Source organism: Corvus hawaiiensis, chromosome 4, assembly GCF_020740725.1.
Source record: "Corvus hawaiiensis isolate bCorHaw1 chromosome 4, bCorHaw1.pri.cur, whole genome shotgun sequence".
NCBI classification, from domain to species: Eukaryota; Metazoa; Chordata; class Aves; order Passeriformes; family Corvidae; genus Corvus; species Corvus hawaiiensis.
In genome coordinates this window covers 34604953-34623931 of record NC_063216.1, presented here as the reverse complement: position 1 = coordinate 34623931, position 18979 = coordinate 34604953, and the positions used below count along the sequence as shown (strand labels likewise).

The window sequence follows — 18979 nt, the reverse complement described above, 5'->3', positions numbered from 1 at the left end:
CCCTCACGGCGCGGCGGCCCCTCCGTGCGCGCCGCCCGCCTGCCCGCACTGAGCGGCGGCGCAACGGCTGCGCCCGCCACGAGGCAGCGCGGCCGCGGGGGGGGCCGGGCCCACCCACCCCCGCCGCCCGGCCCCTTCCCCGGCCGCGGCCCCCGCCCGCCCCCGCTGCCCGGGGCTGGGGCAGCCGTGGCCGGAGAGAGCCGCGGAGCGGGCGCTTGGCTCCGGGCGGCTCCCGGTCACGCCGCGTGGGCGCCCGGAGCACTGTGCAGAGCCCCCCGCGGAAAGCAACGCGCTCGCCCCTCAGCCCCGCCGCGTTGGCCGGTCCCGGTCAGAGCAGGGCAGGGCTGGGGCTGCTCCCTCTGGGGAGCGAGGAGACGCCGGGCTGGATGGTCCGAGGTGCTGGATGGCTGCAGCCAGGTTGCTGGAACCGCCCCAGCCAGGTTCGGCGTGGGAAGCTACTTGGACCACGCTGCTTTTGGTGCTCGAACCCCACGGTGCTCCAGCTTCTCGTAAGGAAACAAGTCACACCCGAAGCAAATTACACCCATTCCAGCAGCAATTTACTTTTCCTGAAAGCCGTAGTACACCATCAGAGCGACAAGCTGTTCTCAAGTTAAAATAGAATCCGATCTCGAAAGGTATTTATTGTTAATTATAACACACTTTCTGTAATAATGTTGAATGCAAGAATCCAGGGCTCCCACTGTCGGGGGTGTGGAGGTGAATCGTGGCATATTTCATCTGCACACACAGCCCCCGAGTGAGCCTGCGTGCCGAGCAGCCAAACCCGGAGCAGCAGATTGTGGTGTGTCTCAGGAGGACAGGACCACGTATTTCAGATTCTGAAAAATGTTGGCTTGTCTTAGGGCAACCCATTATTTCAAGCGTTCTCTGTGGATGGAGAGCTGTTCAAGCTGACACTTTAAGAATGTCCTCGTACATTCTTCAAGTAACTTTTCATGAAACTGCAGTCCTGTGCGCATATAGTGACCCACAGAAATTAATTTCTAGCAAGATAGTAAACAAATAAAAAGCAGACAAGTTAGAGCAAACTGTCATCACATTTACACTTGAACTTAGTTTGACAGGAGCAGTTTAGCTGAAACAACAGAATATTCACTGGCAGGTTAATATTGAGTTCGTGACCTTGTATCATTGAGAGCAGGAAGCCACCTTAATTTTCAGCCATCAAATTTCAGCCATCAAGTTTGCGATACTGCTTTTGATCTTGTGGTGTATGGTGTCACTCAGCACAATGTTGCATTAAGGTGCTAAAATGGTGGGGTTGTCACTTGAGTGGAATGTGCATGACCAGCGATTTGTTACTTTGGTTATGGTCGGTGACAGCTATTGGACTCAGATCTGCTGTACTCCTTCTAGCACGTTAATTTGTGTCTCCTGATGCTGGTTGTTAGATGCATCTGCTCTCTTGGGTCTGATTGTACAGACTTCAGTAGTGCTCCTATTCACTTGCTCAGGTTGCCTCTTCCCTTTTGTCTCCTGAAAATTAAGAACCCTGCATTTTGTCAAAATGTCCATATTACAGATATGATGGGATGTTTTCAGAGTCACTGTAGATGACTATGCACAGAAACCAGTCGTGTTTCCAAGAATACAGCCTATTACAGTCATTAACTTTTCTTGGCTACTACCCAGTGTAAAATGGTTTGAGACGCATCCCTCTTCATGTACCTGCTGTCACCTGGTTGTGACAGACTCTCGAACAGCTTTCCTTTCTCCCAGTCATTTCTCACTGAAGTGCATGTCCTGCTTGCATGAGGTTTGATTGTGTAAGCTTGATACAACTACTAGTTCATCAATAAGTGAAATGGGATAATAACAAAGAATATCAGCAATAATCCTAGACCATAGACATAGGGGGATCTGCTCTGTTTTCTCTGTAGTTACAGTCATGAAAATATATGTGCTCTGGAATAATTTATTTTCTGAATAAAATCTCAGAGTATGATTTAAAAAGAGTTGGAATCCTGAGATTCAAGTGTTACAATGCTAAAATTACAGATACGGGGTTCTTAGAGTACTCCAAACTTCAGTGCTTGGTACCCTGGCTTTTTATCCATTAGGGTCCAATACTTTGGGACAGGTGTCATCTCCTGATGAGCCAGAAACTATCCAAGGTCAGCAACCGAAAGAGATTTTTCAGAGAGCAACCTCCTTGGGATATCTAACAACAGGTGTTGGAAGTCTGGTTCCCATCTCAAAGACAGAGCTTTTGTGTTCTCAATTCAGGGCTGAGCCATTTGCCCTGGAGATGGATCCTGTTGTCCAAAGCTGTATTATATAACTCACCTCAGTGCATGTTTTTAAATTACATTCTGGTAACAGCTCTGCCTCTGTCTTGCACTGTTGACCTCTGCATTTTTTTTTTCTGGCGCTGTGAAAGTTTAAGTACATCACTTTATTTTGAAAACATAAGCATTTTAAGGTAGATGAAAAGTTTGGAATCCAGACCTATCGAGAAATGTGGTGGGTAGGGATTTTTGATACAACTCCAGGCCATCTGCTAAATAGCAGCAAATAATTAATTTTGCTGACTTGACTTGTCTGAGATAACATCATTTCAGAGCCTCAAGACTGCTTGTGTTTCCACTCTTTCATCCCATCACTGTGTTTTTGTTTTTGTGGTGGTTTCTGGTGATTTTCATCAGTTGTTATGACTGTACATAGCCCTTGGCACCCACGTTCTCCTGCCCGTCTGCTGCTGTAACTTTCTCTATGTTCCTCCTCAGTACACTCACTCTTACATCACTCCGTGTGCCCCTTTTCCCCTACAGTTTTAGCCCACTTATCATGCTTGTTCAATAGCAGACAGCTTCAGAAGTCTGGACACAAAGCAATGCATGATTTGGTGGAATTGATCCACTCTCTCCAGGAACAGACCCTGTACAAAAACACACTTCCTCCTCCAAAAACCCTCTAATAAAAATTACGACTGACAAGAATTGTACAATTATTTTCAAGCTTGTTTTGACAAAGCCATGTTCATTTGCTTATCTTCAAAGAGCTTTGCCACTTAATTGGAATATGATAGGTGGGAATTCCACCCCATGCTGGGCAGCTCAGATGAAGTCTGGATAACTGGAGAGCAACCAGCATTCAGCATGACCACCTGCTTCTTATTTCCTCTGACTTTCATTCATATTTTTTGGTGCCTTCCTTCCACAAAACTTCTCAAATTAGTCTGTCTGTATTTCCTTCCCTCCAAAAAGCTGCAGTTAACAATTTGCTGCCTTCTCATATTTGGGTAATTTTACAGTTTTACGTTACCAGCTGAATGGTGCTACGCTAAAGTGCTCTCAACTTGTTCCCACTAAGGAGTTTGCCAATAACACCCACTTTTTGTTATGCTTAATGCCATCACTTTGCTTATCAGTGCCCAAAGGCAAACACAAAGAAAAGGTGACGCAATTTCCGATTAAAGAATCACTGTATATTAATATATCATTCTTAAAATACTCTAACAATACCTCTATGTGTGCATTTTGTTGGCAGTTTTGTCCTCCTGGAAGAATTAATCATTTTTTCCTGGACCAAACTACTGTGCTTCTGACATGCACTGTCCCACTGAGCTGTGTATCTGCCAAAGTGAAATCCTGGATAAATAAATGGAATCTTTCAGTTCTGCCTGAACAAGACTTGTGCTGATTTAGAGAGTCTGTCTGGAAAAACACAGCTGCATAGCAGCCAAAGAGGTAGGGGCAGTTTGTAACATCTTCCCTAAAGACTATTATAAATTTCTTCCGCACTGTCCTTATTTTCCAGTTTTTCACAAATGAACCAAAAGTCCCGAAGCAAAATCCATTCCCTGTCTTGTCCCACTGTCATTGAAGTCCAATTCCCACAAAAATCACCCCTGCTACTGTATGATCAACCTTTACAGGGTGAAAAAACCCAGAACATCAACTGCTTTTATCCTCCAATCTTTGTCCAACGGTGTCTTCCTTCAGTAGCTCCTTGTATTGGGAAAGACTTTTTTTTTCCTGCTTTCATCCCATCTGTCACATCTGCAACAATCCAACAGCCCATCCCCTAGTACTGCCCCACCTCTCTGAGGTACAACCTCCTGCATGGGTTTTACTCTTCCTCAGCCTACTATCCACTTCCCTCCAAACATCATGCTCAGTGGTGTTGGCTCCAGTGAAAGTAAAAGAACTTTTACAAAAGTGACATCTGAGCTTTGGGCTGACTGGTTTTTACTTAAAGTTCTAGTGTCCAGACAAGTGATAGTACAGAGCATTCTATGAGAGCAGTTCAAGGGGTGCTCTGGAGCACACCTGATATCACCAGGCTCCAGTTTCACATATGTGGATGCAAAGATTTTTCTTTTTTTTTTTTTTTTCCCCTCTGGTGTTTACCGAATAATTCTGTAAATGCAAAAATGAAAACACATTGTAGAGTACAACTTGCTCTTTAAAAGCAGCATGTTCGAAATGCCTGGAGCTAGCCTCATTTCTGCAGGTTTGGATGCAAAATGTTACTATGGGAACAAAACCTTCTCTCCACCCAATCAGCTGAAGCAAGGGGTGGGGTTTTTTTAAATAATGAGATTGTCTTTATCTGCCCTTCACCTAATCAGTCAACACAAGAATGAGAATAATGATTTTCACAGCCAAACCACAGAAAATGTGACTCGCTGCCAAAAAACCCTATGAGCTAATTCTTAGTTCTGGGAGATTGACATCTTATTGTAGAACATGAACAGACAATAAGACAAGTCAATCCCATTTGACAGTGCAATCAAGGCAAGGAATGGGTGTGAAACTGCTCAGATCTAACTAAACCTTGCTTTGGGAGGGAAAGCTTGAAGAGGTCTTCAAAGGAATTGAAACAGCAGTAGTTCTAACAGAGGAAAAGACTTTACATGATTGTGTGATTGCCTCCTTTACCCTGCATGCATGTTGAAGCTGGGTTTGTGTGGTGATTTTCTTTTCCATCAGCTGGTCCTGCCCATCCCACCACAGGAGTGTCCAGGCTGCTCTCACATAAGCTACAGACTGGTAGCCTGCAAAAGCCACAGTCAGCATTGACTTCCCTCAGTGACCAATGGGACAAGGCTTGAGTCTGCTGTATTAAGTCCTTCACGGTGGGCTCTATCATTAATCTCTGTCATTAATGTTTTAATTCAGTCAAGGTGAGCCAGAGACCTCCATCCATGGCAGATTAAAAGTAACATAACCTAGTTTGATCTTCTCTTGTCTGGAATGGTGTATTAATCCTGTGGCTCTGCTGAGGTTTAGCAACATGTTTAACTACACTGAGCATGTATTTAAGTCCTGTCTTTTGTCAGTCTGTAAACAGAAAAGATATTAAAAAAAAAAAAACCAACCAACAACTGAAACATTGGTAATTTTGGGGTAGTTTTCAGACTAATTCAAATTCTGTTTGTTGACAGCGATTTTTCTACACTTTCATATGAGGGGAAAGTACTAAATCAAACAACAACAACAATAATAATATTGGTTTTAAAATGTTTTAAAATCTGACTAGCTGTTTCATGAATGGGAATAAAGTCAGTCTTTATTAATGAGTGATTGAACTGTCAATCTTCACACCTTCTTAGTTATTAAAATGAATAAAAGCATACCCTTATCAATCTTGGATTCTGTACACGTCACATGCTGTCTCTCTCCTCCAGGAGTTGTCAATTTAAAGTTATGAGATAGCTCACAGGAGAAAGGAAGTAGCTGTCTGCTCATAAGGCCCATAATAGAAGTGAAATAACACTATATGCACAAATACAAAATAAAATGTGGGCATCAACCCAGTTACTTTATTCATATTAAATGTAGGAAAATGATCTGTGCTTTGTGGTTCTTACAGGTATATAGAAAATTCTAGTGACATAAATGACTGAATTTCAGATCAGCTTACATTCAGGTCTAGTATAAGCATTATTTAACTAAACTTTTTGAAAATCAGCTGAACATGTTTCCATAGCAAGACTTAAAGCAATACAATTACGATGGTCTGCACCTCAGTGTTTCTCATGTGAGTCGGGACGTTGGTAGATGTGGTGCTAAATCTGAATGAGAGGGCAGGTTCTAGGTTCAATCCATGCTGCAGGCATATTAAGATCTTCTGTCACTGTGCAAATCCTAGGACGGGCAACACAGGAGAGGCATGGCTTTCTTCATGCATGGCTTTCTTCATTCAGTGTAAACAGCCAGAGAAGTGGATGAGTTTTGGAAACAGAGTTTGAGTAAAAGGATATTGAGAAATGTGACTTGAGGAGGGCTTTAAACACTGGAGTGTGCAGTGAACCTAACAGGACTCCTACTTCGCTTGCATTTCCTTTGATGCGAGGAGATGCCCAGGACTGCAGCACGTGAATCACAGCACCTTAGAAAGGAGAAGGGAGATGTTTCAACATAAGTATGGAAGAAGGTCTCTAAGCATGGAAGGAGGCCTTTTCTACCCATCACGGTTTCATTAGCTCAGTTAGCTTACTCCAATTCAGAGTATGAGAACTTGCTATTGCAGCTATTACCAAAAAAAAAAATGTTTAACCATAAAAAATTTATCAAAAAATAAAGGTATAGTAAGGAAACTATTTAGTATAAGACAATTACACTGGGCTAGTGAATACTGGTTTCAAGGACAACTATTTCCAATATAAGTACTTCCATTAGCAGTATAACAACACATTTTTACCATTGTGCCTATCCTTGGAGTGTTTTGTCAGTTCAGTTGTTATGCTGAATTTGTAATACCTGCAGCATAAGTGAAGGAAAAAACATGTGAGGCTGGTTTGGAAGGAAGTGGGAACACATGTTTAAAGCAGTTTTTCTGCTGAGATACTCATGTGGTAGACATGCAGCCTCAGTTCCTGTCTGAGCAGACCTGCACAGGTGCCTTGATGATAATGGCAAGTGGTGGACCAGCAATCTGAATTTATCAAGGGCGCTTGTTCTATAATTTGCAATCTTGCATCTTAGTGTAACATTTTCAGTTCTCTTGCTATCGCACTTTTCACCTGCATGAAGCAACCTTAATAAATCCTCTGTCCAGAACTGCCCTTGTCACTATTTCCTGGAAGTTGTCATGCAGAAAAAAAAGAGGTACAAAATACATACTTATTTAGTGTCCTTTGTCATTAAAAATCTGGGAGGTACATGATATTGTTCCTGCCTGTATGAACCCTTCCACCTGTATTTACCCAAGGAATTTGGTTGTAACTGTAAAAATTTGGTGTTATTCATTGTTCACAAAGCAAAAGAATTGGCTCATCCTTGCTAACCAGTGTGCTACCACAATTGTGGTGTAACTGTTAGCTTGGTGTGATTTTAGCAGTTGTGTTCAGGATCATTGAAAAGCACTTCATGTTTTCGCTTTTTAGACAGCTACTCAGTTGCTTTTGCTGCTACTATTGATTTGCCTAATAATTTTACATACACAAAGCCAAATCTTGCTATTATTTAGAAAGACTTGTGTTCCCATTGAAGGCAATCCAGATTCATAATACCAAGACGTTATGCTGATGGCTGAGACAAATACAAAGCTTCTCATGTTGGGAGTGAATTCAGGATCTTGTTAGATCCCAGAGTATCTCAAGTCAAAATAAAATTTCCCTATTTAAAACAGAAACTCAATAGATTGTGTGTTTGCTGTGCCTACAGAAGAGGGAAATACTACACTATATCCTTTCTAGTCTCTTTATTGAAGAACATGGCAAATTCTAACAGCTCCATAAGAGATTCCTCATGCATTCCTCAATCATTTCTGCTGGTTTTGGCTGGGATAGAGTTATTTTGTTTGGTTTTGGTTTTTTTTAATAGGGTTGCGAAAAGTGTTGATAACACAGGGATGTTTTAGCTATTGTTGATCAATGATCACACAGCACAAGGAGTTGGGAGGCAACACAGCTGGGGCAGCTGACCCCAGCTGAACACAGGGATTTTCTTGGCACCATGCTCACTATATCAATCTGGGGAAAGAAGGAAGAAGCAGGGGACATTCAGAGTGATGGCGTTCATCTCCAAGTCACTGTTATGTGACAGAGCCCTGCTCTCCTGTAAGGCTGAACATCTCTCAGCCCACAGGAAGCAGTGAATCAATTCTTTTTTTGCTTTTCTCGTGTGCATGGTTTTTGCTTTCCCTATTAAACTGTCTTTATGTCAACTCATAAGTTTTTCAAGCTGTTACCTTCTGATTCTCTCCCTGATCTCACCAGGAGTGAGTGAGTGAGCGAGCAGCTGAGCAGGGCTCAGTTGTTGGCTGGGGTTAAACCACAGCATCATCATTAAACAAATCATACATCCGAAAACATATGTTTGTGTTCACTCACCTATGAACTCAGAGCAAACGGCCAGCAGCAGCAGAGAAAGCAGAGAAGTCCCAGGAGCACCAGCCAGACTGACTTAGCTAATGAAGTGTGCATAAACAGCAAACATCCATCATCATAAATTATCCTTAAAGTCCCCTTTCACATCCAGCCATCTCCTCGCATCTAATGCTTCTTAGACAACCTGTGACATCCGTGGCCTGAATCCTGCAAATGACTAGACTGAGTAGGAAATGTGCTCTGTAAACATGCTGTTCATTATAGCTATTTTACCTACTGCCAGATGGGTTGATTTGAAATGGTTTATTGCTTACTCACCCTTTTGTGTATTTGAATTAGAAGAGTTAACAAATTGCCTAGTAGTCAGGAATCAAGTGCTTCAGGCCAGCAAAGATTATGAAACTGCCTTTTCCACCCCCATAGACTGTTGCAGGGGAGCTGGAAATTTTACATGGGGGTGTTTTTATCTGAACAGAGTTTTGCTTTTTTAAACAAGCTGCACATTGCAAATAAAACCTGTACTTCAAGACTATTAGTAGGAAAAACAAATATGAAAAGATTGTAGCTTATTAATTGGCTATGATGTTGTTATTTTGATATATTTTAAACAATAGATAGAACTAGATAGATAGACCTTAGTAAAAGAACACAGCTGGGGCATAAGAAAGTTGATACTAGAAAGATAATTTTTCTCAGAAAAGACAAGAGTAGCAAACATGTATTCATCCAGTATCACTATTTCAACATCATCCAGTACTCATGAGATCAAACTTATTTCAGTGCTGGCATTAGTACCAGTATCCAGCACTTATTAGTAAAGCAAATACAGACCAGGAGAATCAGATAAGCATGTATTTTGAAGCACATGAGTAAGCTTCAGGAGCAAAAACCTATTGAAAGGAATAAAATATCCCAGTCAGGTAGAGCAGAGCCGGGTTAATGGAAATACATTATCCTGTGGCTAAAGAAACAAGCTCAACCAGACCTTATGCTCCCCTCCAATATTTTCATGGAATGAGGGCAGGTAGCTGCCCTGCTACTTACAAGATTAGCTGTATGTAACTTCACTGAACTCAGCACACTGAGCTGCATTTGTAACAATTTCAGTAACTGCCATTCTGGTTGAAGTCTGTAGATTCTCTAAAAGATACAAAAATATATTTGCATTGAGTTTACCAGCTCCATAGATACAGTTATTCTCCCCCCAGCTGCTGCAAAAATAAGCCCAGCCTTTCCCAGAGTTAGCTAACTCAGATACAGAGCTGGTGCAACGAGGAAATACTTTCCATCTCTTAACTGCAGTGACATTTGAGAACACCTGCCCTCTGGAAGGCTGCCTGGGCTGTACATCTTTTATCAAACTGGGGTTTGCCTTTACTTTTGCATTCTGGCTGAGCTTACAGATTTTTTTGTTTTATTTAAATGACCAGATATTAGTCCTGACTCAGGAAAGCATTAAATAACATCCTTAATCACTTTCTTAAAGTGCTTAATATTTACTGTGTGTTGAAATGTTTTCTTGCACTTACTCCATACAGGGCTAGACTGTTCTGAAATTACTTTCTGTCTTAGCATTGCTTTCCACTGCCTCTGTAGAAGAAATGCAATTTAGAAGTGTAATTCACTGTATTCCTTCCCAATCCACTAGCAGTATCTTCTGCACGTGAAGGGTATTTTGAGGAGGAGATCCTCTCTCATTACAACTTATCATACAGGGCATAGCTCTCAACAGCCCCACAGTAAATCCACACCAAACTGTAAATATAACACAGGGCATTGAAAGCACCACAGGTCACTTCAAAATCGTAATAATGAGCTACTTTTGATGGCAGCAAGGACTTGGGAACATGGCAATTCAGAACAAATGGAGAAATATTGCTCTGCCTTTCCCAGTTTGTACCTTCTGGTGGGTATTCACACATAAGAAGCTTACTGCCTAGCTCAACTGCTGGAAAGTTGTCTACATCTACCTTGCCTACAGGCAGGCTCCTTTCATGAGAAATGAAGTAAATTTACTTAAAATAAGTAGAGGAATATCCCCTCTACTCCTCCCCCACCCAGTTACTGGAGCTGGTTCCCTTCTTACAGATCAAAGACTATTTTAAACACCAGGAGTAGTAAGAGTATAAGGCATAAATTTGGCAAAAAAGGTGTAACTTTTTCCAAAGCCATTTGGAAAACAAGACAGGCCCTTTAATTACCAAGTAGAAATAAAGCTGTCAGGCATTTACTGACAGTTTTTCAAAATGATCTTTAGCATGGAGAAAATGTAACTTTGGCGCCTAGTGTCAGATCAAAGTTTGTCTGCCATCGATTAGAATGAAAGAATATATGAAATCTGAAGGTGACATCTGGTATTTCAACACAAAAATGGAATGTCTCAGACTTAAAAACGTCTTTGTCAAGATAATCTCCATTTAAAGCTCAACAATGTAAACTGTGACCAGATCGAAGACTGCAAGCACTAGAACACTCAAAAGTGAGACACTGAAAAGACAACTTTTATTTAGCTGGCATTTTCCTATCTGTTAACATGGTATGGAGTGAGCAGTATATGGGCTGTGCAGAACAAAATGGAACGCCAGGGATGGCTGCACTGAATCACCCGAGTACTGTAACGTTTACTGCCCCATAAAACCCATCATATGGAAATCAATGCCCATCACAGAGGTTGTTGTTATATATTTTGGCTGCTCAATTGTAAATCGAATGGTGGAAGCTTAAGTTCAATATATAATGTGTCTTAATATAGGATTTTTTATTTTTGTTTTTAGCAGTTACTCTACACAACTATGACTTCTTGTTTTGAACAAATGCAAAATATAAATACTCTGTGACAGCATGTATTAAACTGATTCAGCTCTTGTAGTCTGGCAGAAGGGCAGACAAAGGCCATGTGCCTATTGCAGTGGCATTCAGTCAAGCCCTAGAAGGCCATTACTCTGTGTTTAGAAAAAATAGGTGGGATCTTGGGCAGCAGGAAGAACTCATAATGATGAAGCAACCTTCTGCCTCATGGTTTGGTTTATTATTTTTAAAAGGTCAGTTGTTAAATGTAGGTAAATACAAACACTGTTGCACAAGAACTGTAACAAGGGAAACCCACGTGGCCATATGCACCCACCAAAATAGCTCTGGCTTTTTCCTCCCATGAACTGATCACATGCCCTGTTTCCTCTGCACACCCTGAATTCCTCCCTGCTGCCAGTGCTCGCTGCCTGCAGCCCCACTGGCTCACGCTCCATGCCAACTGACAAGCTAACCTAACATCACAGGAAAAGTGACAGAAAGCAAGAATTAATGAGATACCTGTTTGTTTTATTTTAATTCTGATTTCCCATTTTTCTGTATGATTTTAAACTGACGGTGATCAGTGTGACACACAGCATCACTGATGACCAGGGAATGCAGTCCCAGCATTGCTCTTGAGTCTGTAGAAATGGAGAAAACTGACAACAGCAAGAGACTAAGAGCAGAGTAGGATTTTCCATCTTTCCTTAACAGTCCCCTGAATAAAAAGCACTTGCATATGAGTCATCAATCATTTTAAGGCCTGTATTAGCTTGTGAGCAGGTTATCATGAGCTGAAATGATTAACAGTTGTCAGAGAGGGGTGGTGAACAATTGCTGCTCCATGGCCTGTTCTTTCCCATAGAGGCCACCAGCCTTATTGCACCCTGACGAGAATAGATTTCCCAGTCCACAGGTTCCCCTGAGTAGCAAAATGAGGTGTGCAAGCACTTATCCTTCTCACCATTGCCTCTTAAAGGTCAGGCAGCTCCTGCTCAGGAGGTTTGCATGCCAGCTGTGAGGCTAAGGTCAGTACAGAAGTACACAGAGAGCCAAACATCTTGGACGAGCGGCTGGTTCAGAACTGGGTGGTGAAAGTGCTAATAATACGGAACAGCTTAATATTTTTACTTTTTATTTGGAAAAAAAATAGGATTCCTATAATTTGTATAAATTAGAGGGAATTTGTTCTTTGGTTGTCAGGAACCGAGGAAGATGTGTAGGATGAACATGGATGAACATGTAGGATAACCTGGCATGTTTAGATGCCCATGAACCTCAGGAGTAATAGAATAGTTGGCTGAGGATTCTTTTTCACTGACCTTGATTTTGAAGGCAATGGGGGAATACCAGGAGAATGGAATACTTATGCTGTGCTAGTATATAAAGCGTTCGAGTGACTTGACCATGATAAATATCCCCTAGCAGTGGCAGGGAGTGTAGAAAAAACATGCTGGTAGAGACAACAGAGAGTGACAGTACTCCAAGAATGAACAATAGGCACAGAATGTCAATTGTGGTGATTTTTCTGAGACTTGCCAAAGAAATATTATTTCATCATTTCAGATTACAGGTTTGTACAGGTGCCTGTGGAGATGTAACACACCTAGGTGATTGCAAGGGGGTTAATTTTGTACTGTGTAAAACCTAATGAAAAGTTAGCTATACACCGTGTCAGAAAAGCCCTTGCTAAGTGGCTTAGAAACAGTTCCCATGAATTATTTTTACTTAGCTCTTCCCTCTGTATTTCAAGTATATGTTCCATGTTGTCCTCCCTCTCAGTGTTTGCTAACACATAATTCAGGAGCTCTTAACTAGAGGGAGGTGTCTGAGAGCGGAGCTGGTGCTGCAACCAGCAGGACATGGGTGCAATGGGAATGTCAAGGTACAGGGTAGGTCTGGAGCACAAGGTGAGCAGTACTCAGCACTACAACTAGAGGAGCCCAGGGCTGCTGCCAGGTGCCAGACCACAGCCAAGCTTCTTGGATGGACCTGTTCACCCACTGCTTTCAGAGCAATCTGAGCTTCCTGTGCAATCCTGCAGCAAACAAACAAAAATGTCTAGTATGTCCTTGACTACTTGCTGGAGGCTTGAGGGGAATAAAGTAAGCAGGAGAAGGATGGATTTTACACTTTGTATACAGGATTGGTATGGTAGGCAGACCTCATTCTGAAAAGACTGATGAAAAATTAGAGAGGATAGAGAACCACAAAAAAATGACAAGGGCAAAGTGCTTTTCATGGAGAGATGGAGGGTTCCATCTGTTTAGCTTGTCAACAAGAAAAGTGAGAAGCGACTTGCTTACAGTGTGTAAATGCTTTCCCAGGCAGAAAATACTGGGCAGTCATCACTTCTCACAGCTTGCAGAGAAAAGACAACAACAGGATCCAGTGGCTGAAAGCTGGAGCCAGCCAAATTCAATTAGAAATTAGGCCCAGCTTTGTAAAGATGCCTGCTTAGTAACCACATGAACAAGGAGATCCTGTTCCACAGAATCAGACAGGCTGCTTTGTGAGAGATAGGCTTGAACCAAATCTGAGACATTTCACTAGACTTTGAATAAAATAAATGCAAGTTAGTAATTTCTAAGAGGAGGGATTAAATTGTCAAACAACAACATTAAAAAAAACCCAAATCAAGCTCTTAGGTCTACTTTGCTCAATTCATAGACATCTGTCAGACTAGAAGAACAAGGGGAGACATTTCCAGTCTCTTTTCCTAACAAAAGAGTCACACATAGCTGAGAGAAAAATGGCCAAGAATGATGTGCTAGGAGGACAAAATGTAAATCTTACATCTCTTGCTCCTTCATACTGGTAAGTAATCATGGAACCTTCCTGTTAGGATGTCTGGGGGAAGAAAATGATCTTTAATTATATTGGCCATTGTATTGATGCATTTGCATTAAGCACTCAGCTACACTGGTGATGAGCATAGCATTAACACCCAGAAGGGCAGCCTTGCAGGATTAGATGAAAGGGGAGAGAAAGCTCCTGGTGTGAGAAAGGAGAGCAAAGCCTGATGCAGGAAGTCAGGGGTGGCACAAAACCACTTGGCTGTGGCTGAGGGAAGATGGATAGGAGGCAGAGTTGCAGTGGCAGCCCCTGGAATGAGGCAACACAGGATGGAAGGGGACCGATAGCATGCAGGAAATTGAAGGGAAGCAGGAAAGATGTGCAGATGCACCTCTGAGTAATAACACAAGCTCATCGACTGTTCAAGAGAAGCAAAACTATTACCTGTAGAGAGCTTCCCCCTGCTTTGCCCTCAACTACAAAATCTGTTTACACTACTGGCCTCCCACTGCCTGCTACCATCATCGCTGTAAAAGCAGTATGTCCTGCTGTGAAGAAGCCAAGCTGCATGGAAAAGTTTGCTCCTGGATCTCACCAGCTATTGCTACAGTGCTCTCAACACCATGGGGCTTCCCAGCAACTATTGAACAATCCAGCACAGCAAGTGAAAAGCTTTTCAGTGCTCTTAGAGGATTCACTAAAATGCAGAGACAAAACATTTGTGCAACCCACGGGCTTGGGCTTTCTTGACCTACTGTGGCATGGCTTTGGGGGATTAAAATAAGAGAAGTGGGAATTTCAGACAATGCTGGAGGTGAGAATAGGTCCCCTGCAGACCTAAGATATATAAAAGCTAAATAGCTACCAAAAGACAATTACAAGCTTAAGCAAACTCATGTGATAAACACAAATATTCCCTGTATAACATGCCGGTATAAACAAACGTGTTTATTAACCCTATTTAGGAGGTTACTGTCTTTCTTAGAAGAGTTTATTTTAATTGATAATTTTTATTTTAATGTTATTTTAACTGAAGCAGAGGGAAAGGACAGAAAGGCAGACAAGACAGTCCTACAAGTTCACTCACAGCTCCTTGTTAACACTGGCAAGCTGCTCAGAAATGATCTAGATGCCTGCTGATGCCACCTCTGAAAGTCCTGTATGAATTATAACACACAGCTGCTATTCTACAGCAGCTTTTAAACACTGGATTCTAGGCAGTTTACGGTGGGTGATAGAAGTGGTTTGTTTCCTTAATATCTTTCTGTAACAAGATGCTATTTTGTTAATTGCAGAGCATGAAGGTAATTATACTGTGGAATCATAAGTTGTGACATGAGGGTGCTCATTTTGCCCAGTGTGGAGTTAGACAAATAGATGGTCAATCATGGCTTGCATTTCCCTGTTGCTGAGTACCAACAATAACAATCCTGATAAATAGGAGCTACAGGTACAGATAAGAACCCACTTAGGCTTTAGAAGAAACAAAGTTTACTAGATGCAGTTAGACAAGTGTTACAGCACAGATAATTGCTGCCCACTGCTTTTCTTCTGCAGATACATCACTGCCCTCACAGGCTGGGTTTGGAGCATTCAGTCAGTGCTTCATCATGATGGACATGTTCACTGTTTTTGATGTTTGCTTTTTGAAAACCAGTTTGTGCTTTTCTTCAGCTGCCAGAAGCAAGCCTGCAGTCATAGCACGGGTGAGTAGGTGGCAGGGCTACAGCCAGCCCCGTGTAGTACTAAGGTGGCTGTTATGGGGGTGGGTTACACAGCAGTTACTCGCTGTCCTTTCTTTTGAAAGCTGCAGTGGTGAGTGGCAAGCTGCAGAGAGGACTATGCTTTGGAGAAGCCTTCCAGCTCTGGGGAGGAAGGCTGTTATTAGCATAGAGTTGATAGATGCTCTAACGATTGTTTGGATTCAAGAGAGGGGCTGACACCTTGCCAGGAGGACAGATTTTTTGGGGGTGAAGGGTAAACAGAGCCAGGTATCCACTTCCCAACTCTATGTGCTTTGTGGGGGAGTGGTTGCTGTGTGAGCCACAGCAGGGACAGTGCACACAGATCCAGCTCCAATGGGTAATACAATTCCCCAGTCACTGGGCAAAGCTGGATGTTAGATTTGGGATTAATCTCTGTGCCTCTGTATTTTGTTACAGATGTAAACAACCACAGAGTACTGAAGAAGAGCAGAGCAGACAGCCTTGATGCTGAGCAGGGGCCAGTGCCGCTGTGTCCTGAGCAGCCCCTTCCCAGTGCAGGCACACCACTGCCACAGGCAGCGCCGCGTCCCCAGCCCAGAGCTGCCAGGTACCCACCCACCCACCTATCTATGACTGACTGGAAGTTTTGCAACACACTTTGACGAGTGCAAAAAAAAATATCCATGCTCAATTTAATTCTTCCTTCAGCTCTGATAAAATTGGTTACAGTAAGTAATAGTTGGGTGCTGAATTAATTTTTGCCCTCTCAAGTTCAGTACTTTAAAATATGTCAAAAGACATGTTGCTATTTGCTGCACAGTTTGAAGTGATCCTGGAAACATTGGCTTCTGTTGCTGCTTTTCAAATCCTAAACTTCAATGGCTAATTCAAGCTTTAAAAACTCAAAGACTAACAGATGTGTATGGAATTTTTTTGAAGAAAAAAATCCATCAGAAAAAAATCAGAAATTGAAGTCTACCATTTGAAGTCTGTTAGAAAGAATTTGAAGTTGATAAAACACAAATTAACTTTTGCTGTCAGTACTTACAGCAACATCATTTCAAGACAGAGAGACCCAAAATGAAAAATCTTATTTATAAAAATGAAACCAGATTCCACTGTCGGGGAATGCAAACTAAATAGCAGGAGTTAAAGGAAAACCAGGTAGATTTTGGTGGTAGATAGCCACCACAACTTCCAGGTACTGGGCAGAGCACTTACTATCACCGGCATCTTGCCCTGTCCGTGAAACAGAAGAAAGGTAGTGCAAATCCCTTGTTAGCCTCTGTTTCTATTTTCAGACCAGCTCTTCTGCTTTAGATTCACATTATTAATGGGCCCTCTGGGGCACAGACATCCAGAAATTAAGCTTTGCTATACCCAGAAGGCCAAGAGCACTGCCAGGAGTTGGCACCTGATTTAGACTCATGGTGACGAGGCTCAGTTTAAGATTCAGAGTGATCTCTTCTGCCCAAGGCAGAGAGGTCTCTGTCTCAGGGTGGCTTTCTACTGAGTGGACCAAGCCACTTTTAGGCTGGGTCCCAGAGAGATGTGAAGGTCAGACTGAAGATGTTCAAAGTCAAGTTAAGATGTGCTAAATAACAAAAATGGCCTTCTTGTGCCGACAGTGATCTTGCTGCTGTGTTGCAGGCTACTGAGGTATATCTGAGGCTCATGCACTTAGCTTTTTTCTTTGGAAAGTAAAGCAGATCCATGAATTCCCCAACAGCCAGGGTAAATAAGTCCTCTTCTTTTTTTAACACAGCTACCTCAAATGAAAACATGCTACAGTTTTCTTGATTTCTCTGGCCACTGCCAGACACAAGGAAAGCGCCACATACGTATTGCTGAATTTGGTTTTGCCTCACTGGATTTTTATGGATGGTTACCCTCAAAACACAAACTATTAATAGGCCTGTGTCTGAATGCTCGACCACGTGAGACTTCATCTGTTACATTCAGGCTGTGTTTTGATAGATTGTTATTCCATTAACTAAAAATCCTTGGGCTATGAAGGATATAAAACAGTCCTACAACCACTTGCCCTAAAGCTAATATTTAAATATCACAGGGAAAAATTGAGTAGTCCATTAGAGGAATGGGAAAGGAATTACATCATAGGCAATGAGAAGGAAATATATATGAATTCTAGCAGTATAAACCAATGTAAAACAAAAGTTTTTTGAGCTGAGATTTGTTTAATTGATGCTAACAACACTACAGATTATTTAAATAGATTTTGTAACTCTGTTGTTGTTACAGAGATTAAATTACACTAAGATAATAATGTAGTTTTGGGGTAATTTACATAACAAATAAGGCTCCTAAAATTTCAGTTTTCTGCATATCCTTTTTAATGGGAACAAATTCCAAAACAATTTCAATTTTAGAAGCAATTTGTGAAGCTGTCCAGTGATCATTGCTCCTGCTCTAAATTCCCAGGCAAAAATTAGCCAGTTTCTTTTATTTTCACTCATGCACACAAAAATTCTTGCTTGCAACATCAAATCAACCTCTTCTGCCTTATCTGGTTTATAGTGCAGAATAAACCAATTTAAATTAAGTGATTCATGATTTTAATTAACAAGCAAGAAATTTTGATGTGACTATCAGTTTTTAACTTGCATTACACATCTTTATAATTTGATTTGAAGAAAGTTTAGCATTGTTTGTTGGAAACTTTGTAATACAAATTTCACCTAAATATAGTCAATGCTAAATGGGGTTTGTTTTTTTCCCACCTATGTACCCACACACATTCGTGTATACAGCTCTTGCTTGGTATACATATATTCATGTTCTAATTTTTTTTTACTCTGTTGATATTTAATACCAAAGAAATAATTAATTAGAATCTCTAAGTAAAATGAATTTGAATTGTATATATCTAAGTCTTCAAGTGCTTTTTCAAAAAAACAAACCCTCTCATAGGTGATAATTAAATACATGTATTTTGAAAGCAGTGCTTTTTTTCTCAAGATCCTGGTTCAATTCTGCCCTTTATATTTGTTGCCTGTGAACAAAGCTAAGAGCATCTGCAAAATTCATCAGAATGGGAAGTGACATTGCATGGGTTCAAGTGATTCGAAAACATAAGGAAATAGCCAGACCTGGTTTTGGCCCTTCAGCAAAGGGAACACTCTGGCGGCTCTGATTTCTTCTGCAGACTGAGCATGATCCTGCTGGCAGCTGGGTATGGTGCACACAGCAAAGCACTCCCCTTCCTGGCTCCATGCTGGAGGTAAGTCACCATCAGCTCTACCACGAGGGCCTTGCTCTGCTTGGGGACCAGAGGGTGGTGTTCAAAGCCCAGCAGGTCTCCAGGACAAAATACCTGCTGGGCCCTTCCCCACCGACATGGGTTGCTCTGGTATCTTCCACTGAG

General features: G+C 41.8%; 1 long non-coding RNA gene across 2 annotated transcripts; it reads left to right on the top strand.

The window, feature by feature from the left end:
* Positions 1–246: 246 nt before the first annotated feature.
* On the top strand, positions 247–18440 carry LOC125324444. Of its 2 annotated transcripts, XR_007202973.1 has the most exons (4): positions 247–638; positions 3514–3713; positions 15446–15594; positions 16051–18440. It is a non-coding gene; the product is annotated as an uncharacterized LOC125324444 (long non-coding RNA). The 2 variants fall into 2 exon arrangements; XR_007202972.1 differs by lacking the exon at positions 247–638 and having other exon boundaries at positions 748–3713.
* Positions 18441–18979: the final 539 nt, after the last annotated feature.